Here is a 27,265-nt window from a genome sequence, read left to right as displayed (position 1 = left end):
AGAGTTGGCCTAAATAGCTGAAGGGAAAGAAAAAGAAGGGGTGAGGGGGAAGACCAAGGACTTTCTGTTATTTTTAATACAGATCCGTCTGTATTAAGCTGTGCCAGGAAGAGGAAGTGTTGCCGATAGAGAGGAGCATGTAGGAACGTGCTCCGCACCCCAGCCCCAGCTGGGGTACCACCAGCAGACACACTGTGAGGGGCCCTTCGCTCCCTTACATCGCGTCTGCACACCAGGGAGAGGCCGTAAGTACAGACCAGTCCTGTTAGTGTTGAAGTGGCACTTCTCCAGAGTCAGAGGCGAGGCCAGGACACTCCTCCGTGACCCAGGGAGCATGGTCACAGCGCTCTCCTGGCTCATGTGGGGCACAGCCCCATTAGAAAGTGGGAGACTGCCCTTCAGAGAGGTTACAAGGCTTGCCCCAAGTAACACAGAGAGCTGCTAGCCTGTGTGGGGTCTTAACTAGTGAACTCATGTCCCTGGAGCCATGAACCTATGTCTTTTTGAAGTGTGCCTCTGAAAGGTATTTGGAGCCTGGGAACGGGAGAACGAAGCCCTTCTTGTTTATTCATTGCAGTAGTTAATCATGCTTGCTCATTAAAAAAATATGTCACACCTTATATCTAATTTAAATGTGTATGGAATTAGCCTTCAGCCTCTGGTGCATGTTGTGTTCTTCACTGCTATATTTGAGTTAAAAAAAAAACCAACTTCTTGAGATTCTGTGGGGTTTTGCTGTGAAGGTTTCATATGCACTAGAGTCACTTTCAAGCTTGTTTTTGAAGAAGTGAAGAAGCAGAATTCTTTCTCTCAAAGGGTTTTTCTTTTAGCTCTTCTCAAGGAAAAGTGGAAGACTGGGAGATTAAGGTGAAAACATCTCAATACCAGGTCTGGATGGAAAAACGTTCTTCCTAGGAACTGTAGAGTCCCACATTGGGGGGGCAGATGCCCAGTGTAAAATCAACAGAAGAGATTCATGCAGGTAGGTGTTTGCAGGAGCAGAACCTGTTAGCCTGATTCTCCTTCATAGCTTTCTTAAATAGAGAATTTTAATTTACATTAGCCTGGAATGCTTCTACTTCTTAGTCCTTTGAGTGAGATGAGATAAGAATCTACTCAGGCCAGTCCATAACATTTGACCACTTACCAAGGATACTTTTCTCCCCTCCTGTCCTAAGGGATCTGTAGGTTCCTCCTTTTAGAGGAGTACAATCCAGCAGTACTTACTGTGGTTAATGGGTGTCTCTTTTGGCTGGCAGAGCTGGGGTGAGAGAGATCATATGGCCTGCACTTTAGGAGGAAGAAGAGAAAAACCCACAAAACACCTCTTTGACCTGCAATCAGTTTGGCTTTTTCTGTTATTTGCAGGAGTCTCTTCCACTTCTTGTATCTCCTAAATCCTTGTCATCCAGGTTTGAGAGCTGGGAATATCCTCTCTGGCACCAAGTCAACGATCTGTTTTTTAGCACCAGCAGCCATTCATATTTTACATGGTGTTCATCTCTGTTCCTTTCAAGCAATAATTGTAAATATCAGCTTTCATTCCTAGAGTGCCTTTCATCCCAGGGGCTCCCAAGCACTTTCCAAGCTTAACAAGCTTATTGTAGAGTACTCCTTTAGAAAGGGTGAAACTTGCTTCCCGTTAAAGCCTGATTTTGGGAAGGAAACTCACAAATTATAATGTTTTCAATGCACGAGGGAGCCATTGCAGCTGTTATTTACTGTATATGTTCCCTTACCAAAAAAGACTACTTCTTGCTCCTCCACCTCCCCATCTCCCCCAGCTTAATCCAGCAGTGTTCAGTTACCTGGGGGAGAGGAGTGCAAGTAATGAGAGATGATTGTCCCCTGGGATTTGAGGAAGTGCTTTTTTTTTTTTCTGGAATCCTGCTGCTGCCCTTAACAGTTTCTTCTGACAACTCCATTTTCATCCAGTCTATTTTCTCTTTAATGGGGCAAATGTCCCAGGGCAGAGTTGCATGTCCTGTGGCTTTAGCTGAAGAGCTCACCATCTGTGGTTGGGCTGTGTTAAGGATCATGTGAGAAACTGGTCCTCTTCAGAAGAAAGCTGGCCTAATTTAAGTCACATTCCCGAGCAGTCAAAGCAAAGCCAGTTGCTTTGCACTGAAATGAATCAGGACCTTTCAAATGGTCCTTTATTTGGCTCATCTGTGGGAGCAGTAAGTCCAGAAGAGAAGTTTGTTGCTGGTAATTTCTGAACGGAATAATTTCTTTCCTCCTGAATCTTATGATTAGTTTTAGGGCAGCTTGAGTCTGACCAATGTCAATTTTTTTTCACTGGTTTCAGGAGGACTCAGTGTGGTGGGATCTATCTCATGATGCACAGAATTTTACTCTATGCTGGCTGTGCAGGAAGAGGTCTGTCCTCTGCTTGGTACATGTGAGGCACATGAACTCCAATTGCTTCTCCAAGGACACGCTGAGAGCCTGTGGTAGAAGGAGGAACAAAGGCCCTATCTCTGTTTCAGTGCTTCAACTGCACAAATGTAATCTATCAATATAGATAGTTCTGGATGAAAGATACATCACGGTGTATTTTTGGCTGCTGCCTTCAGAGGTAGTACTAAATCTCCTGGGGGAATGCAAGCAGTGAGATAGGATTCAAGTTCCAAAATCACCATTTTCTTGCTGCCTTTCCTCCTCTCTCACACTGGTTGGGTTCAAAGGGGAGCCTTTTCTTGGGGTTTCTATGTCATCTCTTCCCATCAGCAGATTTTGGTTCAGAAATGCATTTTCATTCTTTTACAACAAAATGCTATTTTTTTCCAACCCTAACTGAAGAGCTGCAAATTGGCAAAGGATACAAAAAGAACAATGAACCAGCAGCTAGTGTTTACATTGGCCACCTTGTGTAAGTGCTGATATTAGCATTTCTGAAAGGGTTCATTCATCACTGAAAAAAGGTTTACCTGTGAATAAGAGCTTGCTTGGGAGGGCCTGTGTGCCTCCTTTCCTCTATCAACAAAGCTTAAAACATCAAGAGATGGTTTTGCAATGGATATTAATGCATGCCTGTTATTTCAGAGTGAGAATAAGTCACTGAAAGTGTTCCATGCCTATTTCTGATGGCATAACGAAAGCAACAGTAAATTGAAAGAAAAATCTTATTTATTTTCATGTGTCTTGTTTGTTTATTTAATTATTTAGAGACCTGAATATATATATTAAAAGTGGCTTTCTTGGGCTTTTTTAAAGAATAAAATCCTGTGATTCAACCTTAAGCCTAGGGACTAGTACTCAAGTCACGGAAAATCGCATAGACCTGCACTAGAAAGAACAATGTCTGTTGAAAGCACTGTGCCCTTTCCAGACTGTGATCTCTTCTGGGGATGTCAGCAAAATAAATATACTTTTATGAAGTACCCTTAAACCTTTCTTACCTCTTGCTGTTTGTCACACTTGTTGCAGTTTGCCTTGAATTAGTTGCCTTCACACTGAAGTATGTTGTTTTGCTTAAAAAAAAGAGATCTGTGTGCTCTGCACTGGCCCAGCTGGCGTGCCACGAGCCGTGGCTGAAGGGTGGAAGAGGTCCCCTGCAGGGCCAGCAGACAACATTTGTTACATCCTCATACTGCAGGGTCTCCCAGCAATGAAGGACACATAACAACAGCATTTGTGAGGGAGCCAAAGATGTGCAGTCTCTGTGGGATATCTACATTTTCACTAGGATTCCTTGGGATTCTGTGAGATGAAGATCAAACTTTTTCAGGTACATTGTTATGCTGTAGGCTCTATTATACCATTTTTCTTTTAACCTTTTGATTGCTTCACTTTTAATCTGGAGGAAGCTGAGGGCTGGGACTCTTCCTGGGCACTCATACAGCTCCTGGTATGGTGCGGCTTGAGTTCTGGCAGGAGACTCCGGCCGTTGCTGCAATCCCATTTAAAACCAAAATGACATGTCTGGAAGCTAACCTACTTGCAAGTGTCCCTTTCATGCAAAAAGTGATACTTTGTGAGCACTGATTGTAAAGCAGAGGAAGAAAGCAAGTGTGAATGAAATGGGAGACCGTGGACCAGCCAGGCCGCTGCCTTCTATGGGAAGTCCTCTTGGAGAGGTGCAAGTGTCTAAGACTTATCTGGTGGAGTTTCTTGTCAACCCTTTAAATTGTCAGTCAGGGGCAGCTGGCCTGATGGCTGATAAGGAACCATGAGAGTCATCCCATCAACCAGAGGGGTTACACTCTGCCTTTTGGGGGCTGTGACTTCAGCATGGAAGTTGGTTGCATGGTGGGAGCAGAAATAATGCTAGGAATCTCTAAAGGGATGGGTGAGCACATAAATGGCCAGTGGTGCACTTAAGGGATTTCATAGTAGGCAGTTGAAGGAGAGATGCCTTCTCTGCAACAAACGAACACTTCTCTGCACAGAACCAGGATAATTTCCCTTCAATCTGGGGCAGATTGCCAGCAGTCTCAAACGTAATCCTCACAGTATTACTTCCAAAGATGAAACAACAGTATTATGGGCACTGCCACTGAGGCAGGTAATCTTTAAATATAGCTGCAAATTGCCTGGTTTAATGCTAACAAACCCAAATGGTGAGGAAGGCAAGACAGGTAGCAGCACTGATACAGCATAATATAACGTGATGGCTGATGTAAATGTGACTCACTGTAGCCAGAGGCTTTGTTAAAGGAAGTTGGATAAAAGATATAAAAACAAATATGAATTTTTTTCCTTCCTGATGAAGGTCACTGCCAGGAATAGCATGGGAAATAATTAAAGGAGGAAGAAATGTTCTCCTTCAAATTAGAAGTATTGTCTTGCCTCACAGATTTGTTCTCCTCTTTGAGCTCCCATTAACAAATACCGGCAAACATGCGTGGCCTTTCTCCCTGGAGCCGCTGATGGATATCCCACCCAGCGGGTGATGAATGCAGGGGACTGCTGAATGCAGGGCTCACGGTGGCTGTTAATGGGTGTCCGCCTCCCTGGCAGTCCACCCACCAGCAGTGTGCTGAATGGGCCTGGGAGGCTGAATGGACTCTGCACAGCGGCGGCCAATTTCCCGGTTAACAGGGAGGCGCAGTGCCAAGGCTGTGTGTGAGAGCCCGTGCAGCCTGCTGAGGGGGGTCACCCCTTCCCCTCTGCTCCTGAGCCCCGGTGACATGGGTCTGTTTTCCAGCCCCAGCACAGGTCCTGCTCCCCCAGTCCCTACGCTTCATGTGGAAGATGTAGATGACATGGTGACCGCTGCGCTTGCCAAGGAACAGGCTGTTCTCTGCTCATCCTGTGGAGACCTGGGAGGCTCTGGGCTACTTGTTTGCTCCCTGTGACCAGCACTGCACATACAGGCGTGCAAGGGAAGGGGAAGCCATGCAGCTGTGCCTGTGGTGCAGTGTGCATGCAATGCTACCATAGCCAGGTGCGGTCCGTGGTGCAGCCCTTCTGCTGCGCAGGAATGTGATGCTGCAGTTTAATTCCATTTCATCAAAGTGCTCTTGGAATGAGGATGGGTGAGGAGAGGAGCGAGTGCCTGTGCTCCATGTCACCACCCTGCAGCCTGGGAACTAGGCAGCTGTGAGGGGCTGAGGGGCTGCTGGCTCCCTGGGGCACTGGTTGGTTTGCTCCCAGCCATAGCAGGGAGGGTTGCTGGTGGGAAGCTCTGAGCTTCACATTCCTGACTAAAATCTCCCGTGCATGACTCCATCTGTTCTGCCGTGAAGGACTGGTCACGTTTTCTGTTCTTGACCCCACGTGGCTGCTCTGAACATCCCAGGTTACCTGTGCACAAACCAGCTGCCTTTCCCACCGCTTGGCTCTTGGCATCTCACAGCCCTCCATGGCTGCTCAGCACCTTCATGCTGGGTCATTAGGGCAGTCAGCACAGTGTTAAGATTTTCGGAGGGCTTTCCTTTAGGGAGCCCAGGAGGTGAGAATTTGGCTCCTCCCTCAGCAGCCTCCTGGCCCTGCAGTGGGCTTTCAGAAGTAGGAGCACTGCAGAAGTACTGAGTAGTCCAGAGCTCCCATATGGCACAGGAAAAACCTACTATGGGAAAGCTGCTAATAGCAGAGGTAAGCTCTTACCCGCATTTTCCGCTGGCGTTACAGGCGCTGGAGAATCAGCTTGTTTCAGCCAGGTTCCCAAACTGCTTTTTGGTGTTCATCCAAAACAAGCCTGTGCATTGAGGTTTCCTACTCCAAAACTGTCTAACTGAATGAAAGGAATTACCTTGGTTGTACAGATGCACCTCCATCTGGTCCTACAGCTACAGGGGGACCATAATACAGCTCCAGCTTGACTTGCCTTTTCTCCCCAAAGAGGAGCCATTTGAAGAATTTGGAGCTCCATCCAGATCTGACTTGCACAGCTGACGGCTCTCTGTGTAGCAAGTAAAATCCTAATACAGAAAGCTTGAAGGCAGTACAGAAATGTGGCTGCGCATAAGTGTTGGGTGTTTTCCTGGTAGTGCTCGTAATGCTGCTCAGTTTGGAGTAGCTGGGGAACAAGGATCAACCCCACAATGACAATCTGTCACTTGCATGTCTTCATGTTGACTTGAAGTCTGGCCCTTTCATTCTGCTTGCTTTCTCATTTCCCAAGGCACATATGCTGCTCTTCTAGCCTTATGGTTATGAAATTTGGGGCCACACATTCTCTAATCTGGGGTTTTCACAGCTGCTGCTCCTTGAAACAGCTACAAGAGATGCTGAGTTGGGTGGGATGACCTGTTGCTCTCAGTTTTTTTTCTTCGTAACATCTCTATCAAGAAAGACTGTAAGAAACATGATTCAAATACTTCTAGATCAACTTAGTCTTGTCACACTCAAATGTTATGACTCCTTATGGATGTGGGGTTTGTGAGCTGTTTTATCATGTTTTTTATTATTTTTCTGATGAAAAAAGTTATGTAATTCAGGCTTTTCCTTCTTCCTTCTCTTTCTTGCACTCAAATTTACCATGTTTGCAGATATACTGTGCCCATGTTAGCAACTGGTGTGATGCAGTAGGAGCAGATCCATAGATGTAGATGTTCAGTGCTAAGGACTTGATATGTTTATCAAGGGGGTTTACACCAGACTGCCTCTGTTCTGGTTCCCAAGGATGCTCATTAGGGGTTGGAGCACAGGCAGGAGGAACTCCCCTGGAGTCCATCTCCTGGTTTCCTTTCACTCAAAGGGAATCCAGTTAAAAAAACCTGCTCCCTGGCATAAATCCAAACAGGCAAGCGGAGAAACAAAAACAGGCACATAGAAAGACCTGTCAAAAGACCAAGGTCAGGAAACTGAGCCCAAAGACATTGCTTTACCCTGAGGTCCCACATGTGCAAATGGGTCAGTTATTTGGCTAGTGAAACAGCTGTTTAGCTTGGCTGAGCAGCTCTGTTATTCTGCTGATCTGTTCTTCCCTCTTCATACAGTTCCCTAACCTTCCCCTTTTCCAAACCCTCACACAGCACATACATATATATAAATATATATATACATAAAATATATGTGTGTGCGTAGGCAGTTGTGTCTGCTGCCGGGATTTCCTCCCAAACAATGCCTGTTGTGCTGGCCACAGCAGTTCTCTCGGTTCCCATGCTCAGAGCAGTTTCCTGCTGGCTCAGCAGCAAGACTTTCAGGGCTTTTTATACTTATTCTTCTTTGGGAGCCAAGCGGAGGAGCACAGTTTGCCTGTGAATAGCGAGCAGGCTGGGCAGGCAGCAGGAAGCTTGCATACTAAACTGTGCGAACTTTGAGGAGGGGAGGAAGGGGTGAGGGGCTGCTGGCTGGTGTTTGCTGCAGCCCTCTGCCTTATACATTTGTTAGCATAGGGATGCTCCCTGCCAAAGTATCTGTAAAATGGCAGTGGAAAGAAGCAAGAGAGCTGAAAACGGAATTATGGAAGAAACATGGGGAGAGCTTGGAGAGCAGAGAAAAGTGAGGAGGCTTGGGGGTTAATTATTCACGTGAAAACTTGTGGATGGGTTCCCTACGTAGTGCTGCACTGCTGGGCTCACAGACCCGCTTGCTCACCCCCAAGTCACTGCCCTGGCAGCGGCTGCACTCTCCTTTCTGGGTAGTGGCAGCTTTTCTGTATTGCCCAGGCAAAATTAAAACCACAGCAATGAAAATACACTCCTCTCTTGCCCCCTGCACTCTACGCCTTTCTTTTGCTGTCAGCAAAAAAAGGATAAATAAATGGGTTCCCATTTACAAGGACATCATGGTGTTCTTATGAAAAAGGGGTGTAATGAACAGCACTGTGCACTGCTGGTGCCTGCTTGTTGGTTACAGGCAAAGACACTCCTGCAGCGGGGAGAGAGGTAATTCGGCAGGTGCTGTGGCTTCAGCTCCGCTTCAAGTGTGCTTGGAGCATCCTTGGAATAAAGCAGGACGTGAGAGAAAGAAGGGAGGACAGGCTGAGCCCTTCTGCCTGCAGACCAGCTACCTGCCTCCTGCTTGTGTCCTCACAGAGGCTTGCCTGTGCTTTGGAAATGAGGTGGCAGAGGATTGCACATGCTGCGCAGGTGGTTCCTGAGCAAGAGTATCCCAATGTGGGCATAGTGCCTTGGCAGGTGTTGGCATGATGTCCTGGTGCAGGGAGAGCTGACACACTGGCCTGGCAGGTATTGCCAGATGAGTGGCAGGGGATGCAGGGCAGGGAACACCGTGCATGTATGTAGGATCTATTTTTAGGGTGATAGCAATATGGGGAGAGCCAGCGGGTGGTGGAAATGCTCAGCAGAGTGACAGACCAGAGGTGGGGTGAGGCTCAGCTAAGTAAGTCATGTTGTAGCATCATTGCAGTGATGCCACCCTCCTGGCCTCATCTGAAACAAAAACACCCCCCGGCTTTCCCTGTGTTTGGCAACACCCTTCTCTGAGGGCACCTATTACTCCAGGCTCTCAATACCTACAAACACAAAGTAAATTGGAGAAGCTGTGCCCTTGCCCCCCTGCCCAGCTCAGTGGCACTCTGTGTATAGCCCCCAGTGGAGTGCCAAGTAAGGTGATATGTCTGCTTGGCACCTGCATCCCCTTGGTGTCCTCCCAGGATGAGTAACCTTGTCTGGAAGTCCTTGAGTGCTGGGGAGATGGGGAGATACAGCCCTGGGTCCCAGAGTGGGCCTGTGAGGAACCAATGGAGGTCCTGGGGAGAGTCACCCACTGAGCTCATCTAGGTCTCAAACAGCCTCTGCCTGCACAGCTTGTGGCAGAGCGCAGGCACCTCCAGAGGTAACCAGTGCTTTCACCATGGTCTTCTGTGAATGTACAAGAGCAATCCCAAATTTGGGGAATTTACCATCAAATTTGTGTACTTTCTGTTCATCTCTGCTTCTGGCTCAGCAGCAGCTCAGTTTAAATTACACGTAATTGATGACTTTGGTGCTCTGTTTTTAAGGCTAGCCAACATTTTGTGTAAGACCAAATGTTTGGTTGCCTGTAACCCCCTGAAGACTTTAACCATTTACCACTCAGGTGCTTTTTTCTGTCCTGGGTATCTGTCCCAGGGTGAATGCATCTGGGAAGCTTCAGCAAAAAACGTTTTTGTTCGCTTACAAGAAAGAGACAAGGGAAACAGTTTTTTTCTTTATATTCCAACATGTTCTTGAAGTGATCTGTTGAGAACCTCTGCCACATTCTGCCTTTGGAGGAGAGGCTTGAAATCTGGCAGATACCAGGAATGTGCCTTTGGTTGTTCTTCATGGGGGAAAAAAAATGTTGAACTAAGAAACCTCAGGTAAAAAAAGCTTCAGATCTCAGACACTCCACAGAAACTTCTTAAGAGTTAGAAACTGAATTTTCTGAAGGTACTTGCTCAGTGGAAGCTTGCTCAAGTCCTGTGGGTAAATCACAGATGAGAGTACGGCAGGCACACTGTAGCCTCCTGCTGCAGGTGCAGAGCAGGAGCTCTTTGAAGTTGTTTTTCTGTGCTGACAGGGTCACTGTGGTGCTGGGAACCAGACCCAGAGATGTTCTTGGATATTCTCCTTAGCTGATCTTAGGTGAACACACTGGAAGGCTGGTGTTGACTAGGGCTAGGACCTGGCTGAGAGAGAAAGGGAGCCCTCCACCCGCTGCAGCCTCTTGCAGTGCGAAGGCTGAGGACCTCTTGCTGGAGAGAGGGACTGATACAAGATGTGGAGCTGGACCTGGGAGGAGGATCAAAGCAGAAGACAGGCTGGAAGGACCAGGAGGAGTAGGAGGAGTCAGGTTTGGGAGTATCTTTCCCCATCATATCACACATCCTGCAGAACCTGGGATATAGCAGACCCAGGGATTTTTGCTGCACAGTAGCTATCTGTTGTCAGCAAATATCTGGGGAAGCCATTGGCACAGGCTGTTGACTCATTCCTGCCTGCTCCCGCAGCAGAGGTTGATGGGCTATCAGTATTCCCAGTTATTCTGCTTTTCAAGCACGATGGAATTAACATCTGAGAGTAAGAGCCAGTCCTGCCAGCAAGTCATGTGGTGGCCAGTGTGATGCCACAGGATTCCTGCATTCTTGTTTCAGTTTGCTGTTTGCAAATCAAGGAAATGACACAAATCCAGTGTAGACTGGAAGCATGGGAAGTTTGCAGGGTCAAGCATTCGGTGGTTAGAAATGCCTGATTTAACACTGCCCTCACCACCTGAGCGCAGCTCTCATCTGCACAAGCATCGTCATAGTGTTGCCTTTAGCTGCAGGATCAAATGCATATGTGTGTATTATTTCTCCCACAACAACTCTACCTCTTTTAATGCTCAGAGTGGGTGGTTCTCAGTAGGTGAGTGGAGGCTGTGTGGGGAAGGGTCCTTATCCTGCCTCACTGCAGCTATGCAGAGCGAGAGGATCCCCACTCTGCCTCCATGCCACAGCAGACTCCATCCCTCAGCAATGGTGACAGCAGGCACTGTCTGCGTCCTTGGCCTGCAGCAAGACCAGAACAGATGGAGTCCTCGGATAAATTATGTGCTGAACTCGAACAGGCCATATGCAGAGTGAAGTTTTGTGTAACTTGTAACTTGGCCACAGGTGGGAAAACTTAAGACCCTTGCAGAGGCACATTCCACTTCCTTGGCTGGGTATCGGTGCCAGCCTCTGAAGACAGAGGCACTTGATCTCTATTTGAACAGAGCAAGCTGCCATATATCTTGCTAATCTTATTCTAGGAGACAGTTGGATTATTTTAGCTGAAAATTACCAAAAGAGTCTGCCTGAGGCAGGCATCCAGCATGGAGTGTTTGAGCTCGAGCAGCTGAGCTTTGGCAAAGCTGTGTGTAACGGAAGGCAGTCATTAATGGGAAGCGTTAAGAAACTTTAATTCCAGACAGCACTTATAGGAGGAAATGAGAAACTTTGGCTCTGTAGATGGCTCCACCAGAAGAGACGTACATGTACGAGTGAAATGCTGCTGCTACGCAGTCAGTTAGCTGATTGCTACAGCGCAGTACTAACCTGCGCTTGTAATAGGGCATTTGCAGACGGCAGGGGTGGACTTGCTGTTTTGCAGACTTACCAGTTACTTTGTGGTTTGCTGTTGAATCAAATGCTGAGGAGAAACAGTATGTTAGTGATGGTAAAGGGTGGAGAGAAACACGTTGGATTTCTCTTTCCCTGTGGGAGGAGGAGGCGCAGAGGGATGAGATGCTGGCCCTGACCCTGCTGTCACGTGTGTGGCAGGCTGGCTTGCAGGAAGGTGTTATTGTGGCTGTGAGTGGTCCTGGGGACCCCTCCCCGCTTGCCTGACAACCTCTGCACCGACAGAAGTTTCGGTAGGGGTTGAGGCTGGTGGCAGGGGGCTAGCAGCTCTTGCTGCTGGTTTGCACTTTCCTTTTCTGCAGGAAGAGGTATTTTCCTTTCTTGTTACGCTTCACCTAGAGCTGTGTAAACAAGTACTCCCTCCTTGATGTTGACACCTTCAAATGATTTTATCTCCCTCTCGGGGATTTATTTGCCCGAACTTACAATTTAGTTATTTAATCTTCCCCTTAGTTATTTGATTGTTGTTCATTACTGAATTCTTTCCAATATGCCAACATCTCTTTGGCACATGAGTGCCTGCAGTTGCTTTCTCTGCTTAGAGGATGGCTCAGTCCCAGCAGCATGCTGCAGAGAGAAGCCATCTTCCTTCTGCTCTATCATACAACGCTCTTTACCTCTCTGCAGGTCAAAATCAGGACCTCTTATTCTATAAACCTGCATCTAGTTTGCTACTCACTCCTATCTGTATGTTAGGCTCTTTTCAGCAGCTGCTGCAGATTGTTTTTCCAGATACATTTCCTTGCAGTGCCAGTGTCCCAGGCAGGAGCTGCTAGATGCTGTTTTCTTTTCCACTCCCCCATCTTGGAAATGTTTTTTTGTGAGCTTGAAGTCATAATGAGAAACCCAAGCTCATGCACGCTTCCTCATCACTAAATCCAAAATGATCCTTTCAAACCAGAAATGCTTTGCAGGTTTGTAATTCTGAGGCCTGGGAAACAATTCCTTCCCATTCACAGCCACACTATGCACTCCCTGAGGCCTGGGCAGGCTGACAGGGCAGTTTGGTTAGACAGAAAGAAAGGGCATTAAAATGGTGAGCAGGGCTCTTCTGGAGAAGGGTGGGCCAGAGCTGTCTCAGTCCAGCCTGTGGTTACTAGTGTGTCCCTAATGCATTCTGCTGAAACTCAGGCGGATGTTTGAAGAGCTGATTGTTTGGACAGTGAAAAGCTTTGGAATGATGTATGCCCTTTGTATGTGCAGGTGACACTTCATTTTTATGTTCAAAGTGCATTAGGAGCCAATTTCAAGCCAGTCTGCAAATGACACCTAAGCCCAGCCTGTGAAGCATGCGCTGCCTGAAGAGCATTTACTAGGATGTCCATGTAGATTTCATTTTTCTTAAGAAACCTTTTTGACTATTTCTTCCCTGCAGGCATTAGGCATGGAAACAGGATAGGTTTTGTACCTAACCTCACAAGCAGGGGGAGAGGCAGGCGGCTTTGTCTCGGTAGCTCCCCAGTGCCACTGCCTTAAACTGGCGGTGAACTGGAAGCTTCTCCAAGGCTATGGGAGCCAAACGTCCCACCCTGTTTGCCTGTGGCAGCTGCGTTAATTTTTTTTCCTTTTGAGGTCTGAACCCTTCAAAGCTTTGTTTTGTATGGGTAAACAAAACCTAGCTACAGCCTATGGAGAGACCTGGAAACCATTTAGTACAGAAAGATCACAGGGCTCCGGGAATGAATGCAGACTTCTTTTTAACTGGAAATAATGTATACATTTAAAGAGCAGAACATGCAAATACATTCATAAAGGCCATTATCAGGAGCTGCTGGCAGTTTCTCTGAGCAGAAAAGTCCTTGTCTTGGAGATTTCTGCTACCCCTCAGGCTTCTGTCCACTTCTGTGTTATTACTTGCAGTGTTTAAGCTCCATTAAGTTTAAGTGCATAAATTTTCTTTGGCTATTCAACCTCAACCACTTTTGGGAAGGAATTGGCCAGAATCCCTGAATCTAAAATAATCAAATGTCTGTCTTTCGCTTAAAAAGGCTGCCATTTATCTGACAAGCAGTGCAAAATGGAACAGGTAGCTCAGCACAAGCATCCTCCAAGAAACCTGTTCTTGCAAAACCAGGCAAGTGGCTTGCGCATAAGCAGATAAGGTACCTTTACCAATGCCCGGGTTGTGCGTGGCACGTCGGTATATTTGGTTTCGTAGCAAGTGTTACTTTTATTATCAGCCTCTTGGTTTCTACCATTCTCTTTAGAAATATTCCAACCGCAACCTGTAACCTCTACAGGCTCATTCAAGGAGCATGGCCTTTCAGACACTCCTTTCGTGAGTGTTTATTGTGCTCCAGGGGAGGATGTCTTTGTTTCAAGATTGTTCAGGGTATGAGAAATAAAAATCAAAATGGAAATAGCACAAAGAACCAAACAGGGTGGTTTTAATGAATTTCTTTCCATACCTGCCAATCCACCCTCCCCTGCAGGAAAAACAACTCTCCAACGAATAAAGCATATGGCACAGAAAATGGAGTGCCGATGCCAAGTTTTCTTTGCCTTAGCAGAACTTGCTGCAAAATGCTGAATATGCAGATCTTCTCCTGAAAATACTCTTTGAGAGAAAGAGGAAGGCATATTCCCACTGCCTTTTTAGCTGGCTGTGCGCTCTCACTGTTTAAATCCTCAATGGTAGGACATTATTGTGGTGCAGTGCTGGGCAGGCACACAGTACTATGTTCAACCTAGCTGCTGTGGAAGCAGTGCATGTGGCGGCAGCAAAGATAACTCATCAATAGGGTGGGCTAAATATCTGAGAAGGATCTGAAGCTCTCCAATGAGCAGAGAGACATCAACCCCCACAAGTTATTTATCCTAAAATAGGTGTGGAGTGCAGTGAAAGGGTGCTTCTCTCTCCCCAAGCTCAGGGAAAACCCTCAGTTCAGCTCAGCCTGTGGCCAGCCATGGCATGACTGCTCCCAGCTCAGCCCCATCAAGTGAGGCTCTATGAGGACGCATTGCTGGTGGGTCCTGATGTGTAGCACAGGTGAATAGGACCTCACCACTAACCTGCTCAGCTATTTCCTGAAGGATATAGGATGCTGGAGGAACTTTAAGTGCCTCTCAGCCGTGCCTCTCCATGGTTGGTCAAGAGCTGAAGAGGAGGTTTGAGTGTCTGAATTAAGAAGTTAGGCATCTAAGGCCTTTACTGGACTGTGTCTCTGTGGAGACTGAAGCTGAGCAGACTTATATAAAGGAAAAAAATCCCCTGCTGAGTTACTTTCGTCTTCCAGACAGCTATGGAAATGCTTGTGTTGTGTACTCTTACAGATGTGTTTCTTCTAGAAGTACTCTCAAGCCTGAGAGATAAGGCCATCATTTTATCTGGACACGTGCCATGGGGATATACCATGGTTTGGGTAAGGGGTGCTGCTCTCCCAGGCAGTGCTTTGGCTTGTAGATGTTTCATAAGGTGGGAGGTGAAGTCCCCACCTTCAGACCCACATGCCAGGAAAGCCTTCCACTATGTGTAAGCAGTGTCTCTCTTCCCAAGAAGTAGAAGATACCCAATAGGGTGAAGAAATTAATGGGCTGGGGAGCTCCTTTGTTTAAACGAATGCTAGGAAAGGAAGAGGGAGGCTTGATTTTTCACATGGTTAATGTTCCCAATCCTCTCTCTTTTTAGTCCTCTCATGGCAACCTGTGTACTTTGCAGTTCAAAGTCACATGAATCTCTGCTCAGCAGAAATGTGAATGTTTTGATAAAACTGTTCTTAACAAGTTTGAACCATTTAATCAGCTTTATTAACTGCCGAGCTTTATGGTCGTTAATTGGGAAGGACTTACCATAAACTTCCACTTTCCGTAATTTCGTGAAGAATGTGGAAGTACACAAGACTTTGTTGCCTTGGCAGCAGCATGGGAGGTACCTGTCCCTGTCACCCAGCAGTAACCCTCCAGCTTCAGCCCTGGAGACTTTTGGGTGCTGAGCCTGCCCATGAGACCAGGAAGGCACTGGACAGGATGGACATGCACCTGGAAGCGTCTTAGTGGACCCTATTTCTTTTCTCTTGAGTTTGCATCTTCTGGATGATTAACTTCCCCTTCCAGTAAAAATGCAGCATGCCTCTTCTGACAAGTCCCACAAGAAAGGAAGCACGGCCATCCACAACAGCACTCTCCTTATTTTGGTTCATAACCTGCCGCAGCCTGCACTGTGTTTCAGAGGCTGGCTGAACAAAATCCCCAGGTTTACCAGAAAGAGAAAATAAGGTTGATCAAAAATCTCCGCTTGGGTACACGTCACAACTGGTCTTTCCTCCATTTAACGTGGCAGACCAACAGGCTGTAAAATACATCCAGCTGGAAAGAAGATCACTGTGTTTTACCGTGCCCAGCCTAATTTTTCAGAGCTGAATGTCCAGTCATATACCTGTGTGAAACCTGAGGCCCTGCAGGCTTAATGCACAAAGTTTTTATTTTAATAGGCAGTTTGTTGCCCACATTACATGTTTCTATGCCTTCTGGTCAATAGCCCAGACTAGAGAAACCACGGAGAGACTGAAAATGAATGAGCTCTCCCTTAAATTGAGTCTGCCCTGGAGCAACCAGGGCATGGACACAGTGTCTGCACCAGTGGGTTTGCTTTTGGGAGCTCCGGTCTCCTGTCACATTGCTGTGCTGCAGCTGCTGCTCAGCAGGTCTGCGGGGTCTTGTCATCAAAGTGCATGGGCTGAGCAACGTGGTTTCACAGCTCTCTTCAAACAGCTTTGCACTTTTACTCCCACCTGACTCTGAAGTGGAACAGCCCCTGAGAAAACGGTGTTTCATAAGAAAGGAATGTTTTTTATCCTTTGCTAGCACTTCCATGGTCCTTCTGCATGGATGGCTCTCAGACTAGAATGGTGCAGGAGGAGGCATTTCTACCAGCAAACAACCTGGTTCCTCTTTCACCTGTGACATTTCTACACAATACAAAAAGCTCTCAGCTGTTCACCAGAAGTTAACATTTGACATGTTTGTTTCTGTTTTCTTATTTTTCTTTTTTTTTCAGTCTAAACACTCACATGTCCTTATCCTGTAGGAGCAGTTGTTTTAATGGATGTGCTGCCAACAAAGACACTTGGGTTTAAGTGGCTGATTCTTGGCGACTGTAATGGCTTTTAATGAAAGGTTTTGTCTTTGCAAGGCCAAGGTGTTCTTTATGCAGCTTTGGCTTTTGAAAGAAACACCTCAAATGCTCTTGGATTGGATACGAAACGTTGTGTAAATTCTGTTACACCAGGACGAAAAACCTGTGCTTTCCTTATTGATAGACTGCTTATCAAAACAGGGAGAGGTAAAGCCTAAATGGTTTTATATACTGTGAAGTCATCCCTGGGGGGGGATATTCCATATTTAAAAACAGAAGAAATGTATAAAAATAATTAAATATGAAACTAAAGAAATAATTTATGTGTTGTTGGGGTTTTTTGGTCTGGTTTGGTTTGGCTGGGGTGTGGGGTTTTTTAAACTAGATTTAGTTTTTGTTTTCAACTTCTCTGAAGTGACTTGCAGTTTGGGGCTGTGCATCCTGACCCTCGGAGGGCTCTGGCAGGAGGAAGCAGGGGCATGGGAGACCCAAATGACTCTTCCCAAAGGCAGAGATTGAGAGCGGGCCTTCAAACTGATTTCTGTGCTTGCTGCAGCTGCTGTGGCTGTGTTTGTGTCTGTGGCTGAGGAGGCCACAGATTGTTAGTGCAGTCAGAGGAGATGGTGAAAAGCTCCATCCGTGTTCAGGATGCAGCATGGTTCAGGCTGCTTGGATAAAGAAGGTCTTATCGCCGATTACTGGATCCAAGGAGAAAGCAGCTGCGTGTTGCTGGTGACCTCCTGGGAGAAGCAGCAGGTGACTTGACAACTTTTAAATTGCTCTTTCGCTGTGCTGTGTGAACGGCACACGGGGGCTGCGGCTGCACCCGAGGCTGTTGCATCACCAGCCATGCTCTCAGCGGAGCTTTGCAGGAAAAATGAAAGTAAGCGGTGTTATTTGCATCCTGAACAGTGAGCAAGTTCTCGGTATCTAAATGAGAGCCCTTGAAGTAAGCTCCAGATGTTGCAGGAAGTGGTGGAGGTGACTCAGTAAATGTCACACTTCCCTCCAAGTCAGTTCTGAAGTGGTGTCCAAAAATAACATTTCATGGGCATCTGGCTGTTTGAGATGCCCTGCTTTTTCATGAAACTCAAAGCTACTGGACACCTTCCTGATTTTACACCACCTTTCTTGTCGCAAGTGTTTGCCTTTGCCTTCCTGTCTTTGTTCTTCCCTGAAAAGGCAAAGATATGACAAGTCCTGTAGATCTCTAAACCCAAGCTTTAACCCCTTTCATCCTCATTCCATTGCTTTGATACTTTTCCTTTAATATTTATGCCCCTCGACTGACTGATATTTTCTGCACTGCTTCAGTCCAACATATTTTCCTTTGCAGCTGCCCTATTCAGGCACTGGTGGGGGCACTAAACAGCTGCTGGTTCAAGCAGGTAAGTGGTGCAATAGAAGAGAAAAACCTTTCTTGTCTAACAGTGCAGGTTTCACATGCCGGTGGGTGTTACATGCAGGCAGTGGGAGAGAGCAACAGAACCCCACAGCCTCCCAGACGGGGTTGAGGGACCCAGCTCACCCCAGCCCACCTCCTCAGCAGTAAGCAAAGCAGCTGCTTGCTGTTATGCCAGGCTCTGGTTTTTATGGCTCTCCATGTGCCCGTAGGCGTGCTGGCGGGGAGATGTTTCATGCTGTGGCTCCTGTGGCTTGGTGATGTAGGAACTTCAGCAGCAATGCCAGTGCGGGATCTTATTAATCCATGGCTCAAGAGCTGACCTCTTTTTTCCCTGTGGGAAAAGGGAAGCAGCTTACCCCACAGCAGAGGGAGTCAGCAGGGGTAGGAAAGTCCTGCTCCTCACTAGTTACACTGGAGACTAAGAAGTCCCAAGAAGAAAGGGAAAGGGAAGCTGGAGTACAAAGAAGTCCTAAAGGTTGTATTAGGGTAGAAGAAAAAAGTGTGGCCACAGCATTCCAAATCCTCTCTCCCTGAATGCAGAGCTAGGAAACTGGGTGACACATGGACAGACCTGCAGCCAGAGAAGCATCAGCTGTTTGTGCATGGACACTGCAGGCTGTGGGTGCCAGGCAGGCAAAGGTATCTTTGCCGTTCTTCACAGACGAGTCTAATAAACTTCTGTAACTGCTGTCTAGTTTAGATTTTGCAAACTACCACTTCTGGTTTTATCTGAGCCTCATCTGAGAGTGACTTCAAGGCAGTTGTCTAACCACAGGGTATCGGCTCCTGCAACTACAGCAGTGCTTCACACCGGGTTTGGTACCTCCTTAAAGTTAACCCCGATGCACTAGTGCAAGGGGGGATCTCAACCCCAATCCACCCCAGCCCCAAAGAAGCTGTCTTGCAGTGGTGGGTTAGGTGCTGGGTCCTGGAGACAGCTTTGGCCATGCTGTTAGCTGCCCTGGCTGGTGGAGATGGACAACATGCCTGGAGGCTTGCTGGGGCTGCTGTGCTGGGGGCAGAGCTCTGCAGAGGTGCAGCGGGGTGGGCACAGCCCTCCCGGGTGGCAGGCAGCAAACTGCATCTCATGCCAGCAGTGAAATCACCCCGGTGCCCCTTGCCTTGGCATGAACCGTCGCCTCTCGCTTTCACAATGACAAGGTTTCACATCCTTCTCACAGCAGCTCCTTTCTGGAGCGGCCCAGGCTGCAGGCCAGCCCACCCACCGGCTCCTGGAGATGGCTGGGGCTGAGCTGGGTGCCCCCACCACACCACCTCCAGCCCCATGGCCAGGCCTTTACACTGCTGTGAGGTGAGTGCTTGGGGCTGAGGAGAACCTCCCTCTGTCACTGCAGCCTGCAGGAACACTGTGGGCTGGGAATGGAGATGGGGACGGGAGGGCAAGGAAAACCCTGTTCTGTTCTATGGGATTTCAGTGTGCACAGGCAGGGACCATCGCTTTGTGTCCATTGTCCTCTGCAGCACTGGCAAGCACGTTGTCCTAAACAGATGCTCCCTCTCCTTCCCCTTCTCAGCCAGTGCCCTCAGCCGGTTGTCCCTCCTGTCAGGGTGTCTGAATCCCCCTGGGCTGCTCGTATGAGGCAGTATCATGGCTCTTCCACTTCCATGTCCAGGGTAGATGGATGACCTGGAAGTGTATTTGTTACCAGCTCAACTGAGGCTCTGGATGCCCTCTGAAGCAAACCTCCTGGTTGTCCCACACACCCTTCTTCCGTTCACTTGTGGGGTGGCTTCAGAGTGTGTCGGCTGGGTTCCTTGTGGAGGAGACTAAACTTGCAGAGGAGATGCTCTGCAGTAACACCCCATCCATTTCCCAGATCAGTCCATAGGGCCAGACTGCAGCCAGCCTGATGTAACACCCCCCTCTCCCCCGAAATGTGGTCCAAGATGGGATGCAGAGGTGTGGGAAGGCAAAAGGCACAGACGTCAAGGGATAGGTTTTGTTTCTGAACACTTGTACATCACAGGCCGTGGAGTTTTTGTCTGTGGGTCATTTTAATCCCATAAGTACAGAAAATGAGGGCTGTTTTGCTTTTCACTTATACTAAGGGGATTGTGTGTATGTGTGTGTCCATTATACATTGCATTTCCTGGCACACAGAGCAAGTTTCAAGGGCTTCTGTTGTTCTGCTTCAAAAATCCCTACCTTTTTGTTGACTTAGATGAAGGAATCCTTTGGAGAATGATGTCACCTGTCCTCAGATACTCACAGGTTTTTGATCATGAGTTTTGGATGGCTCCAGGGTTAGGCTCACTGATTTACAAAGCACATACACCTGCCCTTCAAAATGCGTAAAATATTGAAGCAATTTGTGTAAGGCTGGGAGAGGTGCTCACATGCTTGAAGTTTTGGGGCTTTTTTGCTGTGTCTTTACAATTTCTGAGTCCCTGGGGCTTTTTAATGTTTCTTTTACTGTTTCTTTCAAGCAGACCCAACGGCTTATGAGAAGCACAAGGCTTTGGCCCTCTGAGTGCAGGAGGAGAAGCAGTCAGCCCTAAAAGCAGCTTCTTGTTCAGACCCTTCTCAGTTTTCCCTGGGCAGGAGCCAGCGCAGAGCACCCTGCCTGTTCCCGTGAGCCCATCCGAGACCACAGCCTCACGATCTCTGAAGTGCTGTACCCTATCCGAGCAGCAATGGCAGCTGTTGTCATGGGAAGACGACAGCCGAGTCTGCAGCTCTGGCACCCCCTGAGCAGCCGGGGCCGGCTGTGCCTCTCTGACCTTTACCGTGGGCCCAGCCCTATGAACCAGTTGGCCCAGCTCCCTCATGCTGATGCTGCGAGGGGAGCAGAGCTGAGCCACCCAGGCAGGTTGCTCTGAAAAGGTCAAAGTGGTACAGCCCGGTGCTGGCAAGGGGATGGCAGAGGGCGTCTGGGGCTCATTGCTGGGACAGCAGCTGTGGGGTGAGAGCTCACCCTGGCCCCGGCTGTGGGGGAACCCCAGCTGATGCCTGCCCCAGAGGTGGCATCTGTGGCTCCAGAGGGGCATCCCAGCACGCTGCGTGGTTCAGTTGCGATTTGGCAGCTGTGGTTTTGCACTGGGGACATTGCAGGGGATGATTCAAAGCCACCCAGCTGGTGCAGGCAGGTGGGAGCAGGGATGAGGGATGCACCGCGATCCAGGTTGGCATGGCAATGCCAGTGGAATGGTACACTGGACCACCATGATGCCCCAGAGGTACTGTGGGAAAGTGATGTGGGGCTGGTTCTTCTTGTGCTGGCTCAGGATTTGCATCAATCCCCCCACGCCTCACGGAGCCCCTGGAAGTGGTGGCTGCAGCCCGGTGATTGGGGATCATCCCCAAGCATTTGTGCCAGATGTGAGCAGAGCTGTAGGCTTGGGCAATATGTCTGCGCCTGCTGCCCTCCCTGCAGCTATGATGCTACTTAGCAGGACTTTGTGTAGTTTCGGGAAGGGAAGGATGAGGCAAGACGGAGAAGAGGAAATGCAATTTTTTCCCTGTATTTTCATTTTTTTGCTGGTGCAGGCACAGCCTCATGGGGTCACCATTCATTTCAGCAGTCCAGGCAGCTGCACACAGCAGATTCGGTGACCGCACACTGTGGTCCAGTGGTGTGTGTGGCTGATGCAAAGCTTGGAAAGTAATAAACACAAGCTTCCCCGAGCGGGGCACGTCTGTTATTGTGTGCACACTGTAATTCAGGAACTAGCAGATGTCTGAGATTTGTGCCCAGCCTGACAGAGACACGAGAAGGGAACTGGTTCAGGGTCTGTGCACAGCTGTGCTGGTCAGATGACTCTGTCAGCTGAACCTGTCCCCCAAACTGGACCTGATTTATCATAGCAGGGACTCTGACCTTTGTTTGGTCACAAAAATACCATCTTGGAAAGCTCTCTGGAGGCTTTATAAAGAAGGAGAGTGGTGGCAATAATAGTTCATGGGCGTTTCTTCAAAGGACCCTTTGCCTGCCAGCGGAGATGCGCAGCCCTCTCCTTCGCTTGCCTCTCACCAGGGCTGGTCAGGGACAGTCACAAAAGACACTTTCAAGGTGCCTGGCTCACGGGATGGTTGACATTTCTGCTTGCATTTGCCTGGGGTGACAGGACATTGCTCTGGCTGGTGGTCTTGTTCCCTCCTTCAGGCAAATGGTGCAGCTCTGCCTGCAGTGTGAGTGCCTCAGACCCACAGCCTGCCCCAGGCTGTTTGGTGGCCAGGGCAACATGAGTTGGCAGCTGCCATTGGATCCTGTGCCATGACCTCAGCCCAGGCTGAGCAAGAAGGGCTATGCTTCTCATCGTTAGAGCCTCCTTGCTTGGAACTTAAAACCTGGGCTCGAGCTCTGCTCTCACGTGGGGTGGCCAGAGGCTGCCTGAAGATGGCTCTGCAGCTTGGTGTGGCCAGGACTCGACCACATCTCCAAACATAGCTGAAAAAGAGAACTAGAGAGGCCTGTGGCTTTCCTTTCAACCTCATCTGCCGTGGCTGGGCACATCATGCTGCAGACGTTGCAGCCACAGCAGAGCAGTTGAAGTGCTCAATCGCAGAGACTGAAGCCATGTAGGCAGACAGGGCTCTGGGGTGCCCTTCCTATGCTTTGGTGAGACCGTGGAGCAAAGCAGGCTACAGCCCGGGCTGCTCCTGTTGGCTGTGAACATGTGAGAGTGTTTTCTTCTAACTGGAAGTGCTGCGTAGCAGGGTTACATATTCACCAGCACTCCTTTCCTCTCAAAGTCCAGAGGGCGATTCTCTTTGCCCATTGTAAAGTGATGGGGACTTTCTGTTTGCAGGAAGAAGGGAGCACAAGTTGGTGGCTAAAACTCCGGAGTGGCAACCTGCAGATATGAGCTCCATTAACCCGTGGGCACTGCCGTGCTCAGTCTTCATTACCAGTAGCTCTTAATTCCTTCCTTTTTCTTTCTCCAAAAAGCACTGATGAAGGTGGCGAACGAATCCTGAAAGATGCTGCTGTCAACGGGACCGCAGCAGCAGCCTTGCAGAGAAGGCTGACCTTGTGCAACACTTACCTGTAAAACTGTTCCACGAAGGCGGGTGCATAAGGAGGAGGGTATTTGTAACTGTGGCCCTGAGGGAATCCTAGAGACTCCTGCCAAATATGACTTGGTTCAAGACCTTTTCGGCAACCTTCAGTGTTAAGTTTCATAGCTAAGCAATAAAGTTTCATAGCTTAACTTTAAGCAAGCGACACAAAACACACCTTGGAGCAGCAGGCAGAATGCCGCTGAGTTACATGGGTGACTATAAGGAAATCAGGAGAGCAGGGTATGGAAGGACAAGAAGAATGCGCCAAAGTCAGTGATCACATAATTTGTTTGCTGTGAGTCATGGTCTTCCACTTTCTCGCATTCCCCTCCGCCTCCTGCACAACAGCATACTGTCTAGGTCTCTGCGGTGTTTCGTGGAACAACCGTGTCTCCCTCCTGGCTTTCCGGGACTGCCCTGGTGATCCTGCAACTCGACAATGCCTGCAGTATCGTTTCATGAACCCACCTGAGTTTTAATGCTTCAGTGATATTTACCTAAGTCCTGTGGCTGCACTGAGTCAAAAATTGCTCCTTTTACCAAGAGGAGCCTGATGGAAAAGGTGTTTCATCAAAGGAACAAAAGTTTGGGAAGAGGGGAAAAGTCAAACGAGTGCAAACACTGATCAAAGCTGCTCTCTTGCTCAAAACGAGTACTAAGAAAACTTGCTCAGTGGGTCACGATGAGCTCATTCAGTCTACTCGATTACTGGAAAAATCCTCCACTTTGAGAACTCCGTATGTGTCTGTGTTGAGTCAGAGCCTGGCACAGCAGCTTCAGTACACATTTTTGTTATAAAAAAAAAGTCCCTTTTGTCTTTTGCAACCCCCCCGAACACTTTCTGTGTTTCATGGTTTTTTACATAGAAAATGTGGGCACTGTAGTGTTATGTTTCACCTGGAAGGTGATATCTTTGGGCCTAGGGTGGGTCCATCTTCCTACCTGCAACACTTGAGCACTGTGCATCCTTTTGTTTGCCATCCAACTGCCTTTTATTTATGTATATACAAATAACGGTGTATGCAAAGGTTGCAAGTGCTTGTGTGCAGGAATCTCACGTTGAAAAGGCTGCCGAAAGCATAGCGAGACTTTTCTACTGAGCTGCTTGGGGTATTTTCAATGCAAGGCTGGCAGCTACTGTGTGCTGCCTCCAGCCTGCAGCATGGGAGCCTCAGAGAAAATGATGTGTTCGGCGAGACTAAGAAAACACAGTCACAGACACTACAGAGCTGTGCTGGGATGGACACAGCAGTTGTGGGGAGGGGTCATGCTCAAATACGCTATTTTAAGCAAAATCTGAGATGAGGATGTGTTCTTAGCCACAGGAAGAGTGTTGTCTTAGTCAGAACGGTTAATCATGCAGCATGAAGAGAAGTGCGTACTGTAATGCTCATGGTGTCTGTTTCCAACAGCTTTTTTCCTCCTCTGAAATGACTTTCATGTATTTTGGTGCTGCTCATTCACAATATGGTAGCATCTGCACTCTGGCTGTGTTGATGGAAAGCTGGAGGTTCTCCGGGTGGTATGAGCCATGCTTCTGTCACTGAGTTAAGCTCCATGTGCCTCTTTTCAGGAGTCAGGCAGACAGAGAGAAGGGGGGGGGGGGGGGGGGTTGGAAAAATGTCCTGCTGACGTCAATGAAGACCACACTGTGCTGGATAATATTACTGTGTACCTCAACCACCCACTCCCTTTTATTTACTAGAAACTAGGCAAGCTGTTTTGAAACCCATCGCTTCCAGCGTGTTTGCACTGTTCTCCCTTGACCAAAGGCTATTAATTGTCAGGAGCTTGAAAGCTACCTGATTCCTTGTTCAAAGCACTGAAGCAGAGGGGATTTCCATGAGTAATAATTTCAGTCTGTGCCTGTGCAGTGCACCGTAGGCTAGAGTAAATTGATCCAGCTGCTTGCAAGACTAGATGGAAAAGTGCCCGGGGGGGCTGGGAGCACATCACCAGATGGAGCTGGATGCTGTTGTCATCACATGGGGCTCCCCAGCTGCTGGGCATGCTCGAGCTCGACTTCCACCATGAGCAGGGAGCGCGCAGCCTTCCTGTCTGCGCTGACTTGCAGCGCAAGGCGAATTCGCCAGCACATGTTGCAACGTCTTCCCTTCTAATAAAGAGGATAATTTTAAATTAGCCAGAACTGTCGCCTCTCCCCACTACCTCCCTTCGTCTCCCTGATCACCGTCCTTATCATGCTGACCCCAGTGTTTTGCTCAGCAGCAACCTTCCCTGTGACAGAATATAAAAGCTTCCGAGAAGCCAGCAACCTCTACAAATAATAAAAATTGGCAGGATTAACCTGTAACCCGAGGCGACGAAAACACGGATTCCACTAGCCAGATGGCAGAGTTCAAAGATCCACTCACTTCCTGGCGGAGGTTGCACAAGTTAATTTTTATCCTTGTTAAAAAGAAATAAGAAGTGAAAACATAGCAATAAAACATGTGCTGCTTGCTATCTCTGGTTCTAATCACATTTATTTTATCCCTCTGAGTTTCATTATTAGGGATCTTAGGAAAATACATTCCTTCTCTCTTCTGGAGATGTTTAAATCATGCTTGGGTTTGTTGGTTTTTTTTGTCATTTTGCTGTGGTGTTTGTATGATCAATTCCAACTGAGTCTATTGGAAGAAGAGCACTATGTAGGAGGAATGAATTAGCATAGCAGGAATGCAGTTCACTGTATCTTTGTAGTTAACAATTCAATTAGAGTTGCAGGGAAAAGAGATGGCACCCGAACTCTGTGACTGCTTCCTTTGGGAGAGCCTGGGGCTGGCAGTGTGACAGTGGTTGCTCAGTGCAAGCTGTGCAAGAGAGTCTGGGGATTATCTGAGCCTGAGCTCTCTGGCAGGCTCATGGAGGGAGAGATCCCCACCACAAATGAGGTGCAAAGCCATTAAACGGGGTTGCCATGGCACAGACCGCGCAGTGCTGGGGCAGGGGTGGCAGGGAAAGGCATCTCCCAAGTGCTGGCACTGTGTGCTGAGGAGAAGTGGGGCAGGGAGGCTTTCCCTCCCAGCTGCAGAGCAGTTTGCTTGGCAGCAGAAAGTAATTTTATGGGATGTGGTTTATCCAGGGAATGGCAGGAACAGGACTAGCGCAGGGATGTCCCGCTTCATGCCCCATGGCAGGGCTGACCTGCTAGCACTTTTCACAAGCAGCGAATACAACCACGCTCTTTACCTTTCCTATTAGTCCCCTCTAACAAAACAAACATGTGGACGGTGTTGCACCATGGGGACCTTACTGTACCCCTGCTGAATCAGCAATAGTAAATTTACTGGAGGGAGGGGATCAGGGTATATCAATCTGAGAGCTGCTCTCAATTCTTTCTCTGGGCTTGACCACACAACTTTCTTCCCAAGCTGAGCGTTAACTGCGACAAGAAAGGGCTGTGAAGTGTGAGGCTTAGATAAGTGCCTGTGTGCATTGCTATCATGCGGCTGTCATGAAGTGTACACGAAGGTAAACAGCTCAGCCTGCAGACTGCAGAAGCCGGGGTGAAAGAATAAAGTTCATGGGTTGTTTTGTGACGGTTTGTCCTCCCTCGCTGGCTGTGCCATTAGTGAAAAAGAAGTTGAGCTCCTGGCAGGCTTTTGGAGCAGGCTGCAGGTACCCTTCAGGAGAGCAGCGCTGGGAGTTCCAGGCAGGGAGCTCATGATTAATTTTGCAGGCATTTATTGTGCAATGCGAGATGGCCACCGGCCAGCTCAGAAGTTAAGCCAGAGGATGACTGTCAAATGAAACTGTTACGTTTGGCAGATCTTTCCAAAGCTGCTGTGCAAAACAGGCGTCCTGAAGCTGATTTCTGGATTTTCCAAACCTTCTGTACAACATATTCTTGTATGGCAGCCTCCTCCGTGCTCCCCATTTCGGCAGAAGAATTAGATTTGACTTGCAGGCTGCATGGATTTCAGGTCATGATTTGTAGTACAGGCAGCCCTCTCCATGCCTTACATTTACCAGCAAATCTCTCCTTCTTGTAATTCCTCCTTTAAGGATCTTACAAGGAGCCAGCTCTCCTTCACTTGGCTTTCTGAAAACAAACCTGGGTTTTCTTTGAAAAGCCTTTTCAGCCCAGATGAAGGTGAGGAGGAGATGAAAAGGCTGGTGGTGCGAAACGAGCCCTGCCTGTGCAAGCAGATTGCGATAGAAACTTCCCTCTTGTGTGCCTTACCCCAAGCTAAGGTCAGTCAGTTAACTCTGTTTGGACACCGTCTGGCATGAATACTTCAACGATAAAGCTTAATGTGTAACCGAGGGCCTTTTTTTCTACTG

At 48.2% G+C, this 27,265-nt stretch overlaps 1 protein-coding gene across 3 annotated transcripts in view; it reads left to right on the top strand.

The window, feature by feature from the left end:
• TOMM20 (translocase of outer mitochondrial membrane 20) overlaps positions 1-27,265 on the top strand; it is a 112,733-nt gene that overhangs the window by 32,782 nt on the left and 52,686 nt on the right. Inside the window, exon 6 of one of the 3 annotated variants that reach the window (XR_008971913.1) lies at positions 3,599-3,613. The exons of the other annotated variants lie outside the window; for them this stretch is intronic. The gene's annotated coding sequence lies outside the window, so the exon portion shown is untranslated. Of the gene's footprint in view, positions 1-3,598; positions 3,614-27,265 lie in introns of those variants that run through there. 3 annotated transcript variants of the gene reach the window in all.

Source organism: Pezoporus wallicus, unplaced genomic scaffold (assembly GCF_028554395.1).
Source record: "Pezoporus wallicus isolate ANWC-B61680 ecotype Strahan unplaced genomic scaffold, APGP_CSIRO_Pwel_v1 scaffold_6362, whole genome shotgun sequence".
Taxonomy (NCBI): Eukaryota; Metazoa; Chordata; class Aves; order Psittaciformes; family Psittacidae; genus Pezoporus; species Pezoporus wallicus.
The sequence above is the reverse complement of the archived record's forward strand: the minus strand, read 5'-3'. Positions and strand labels throughout refer to the sequence as shown.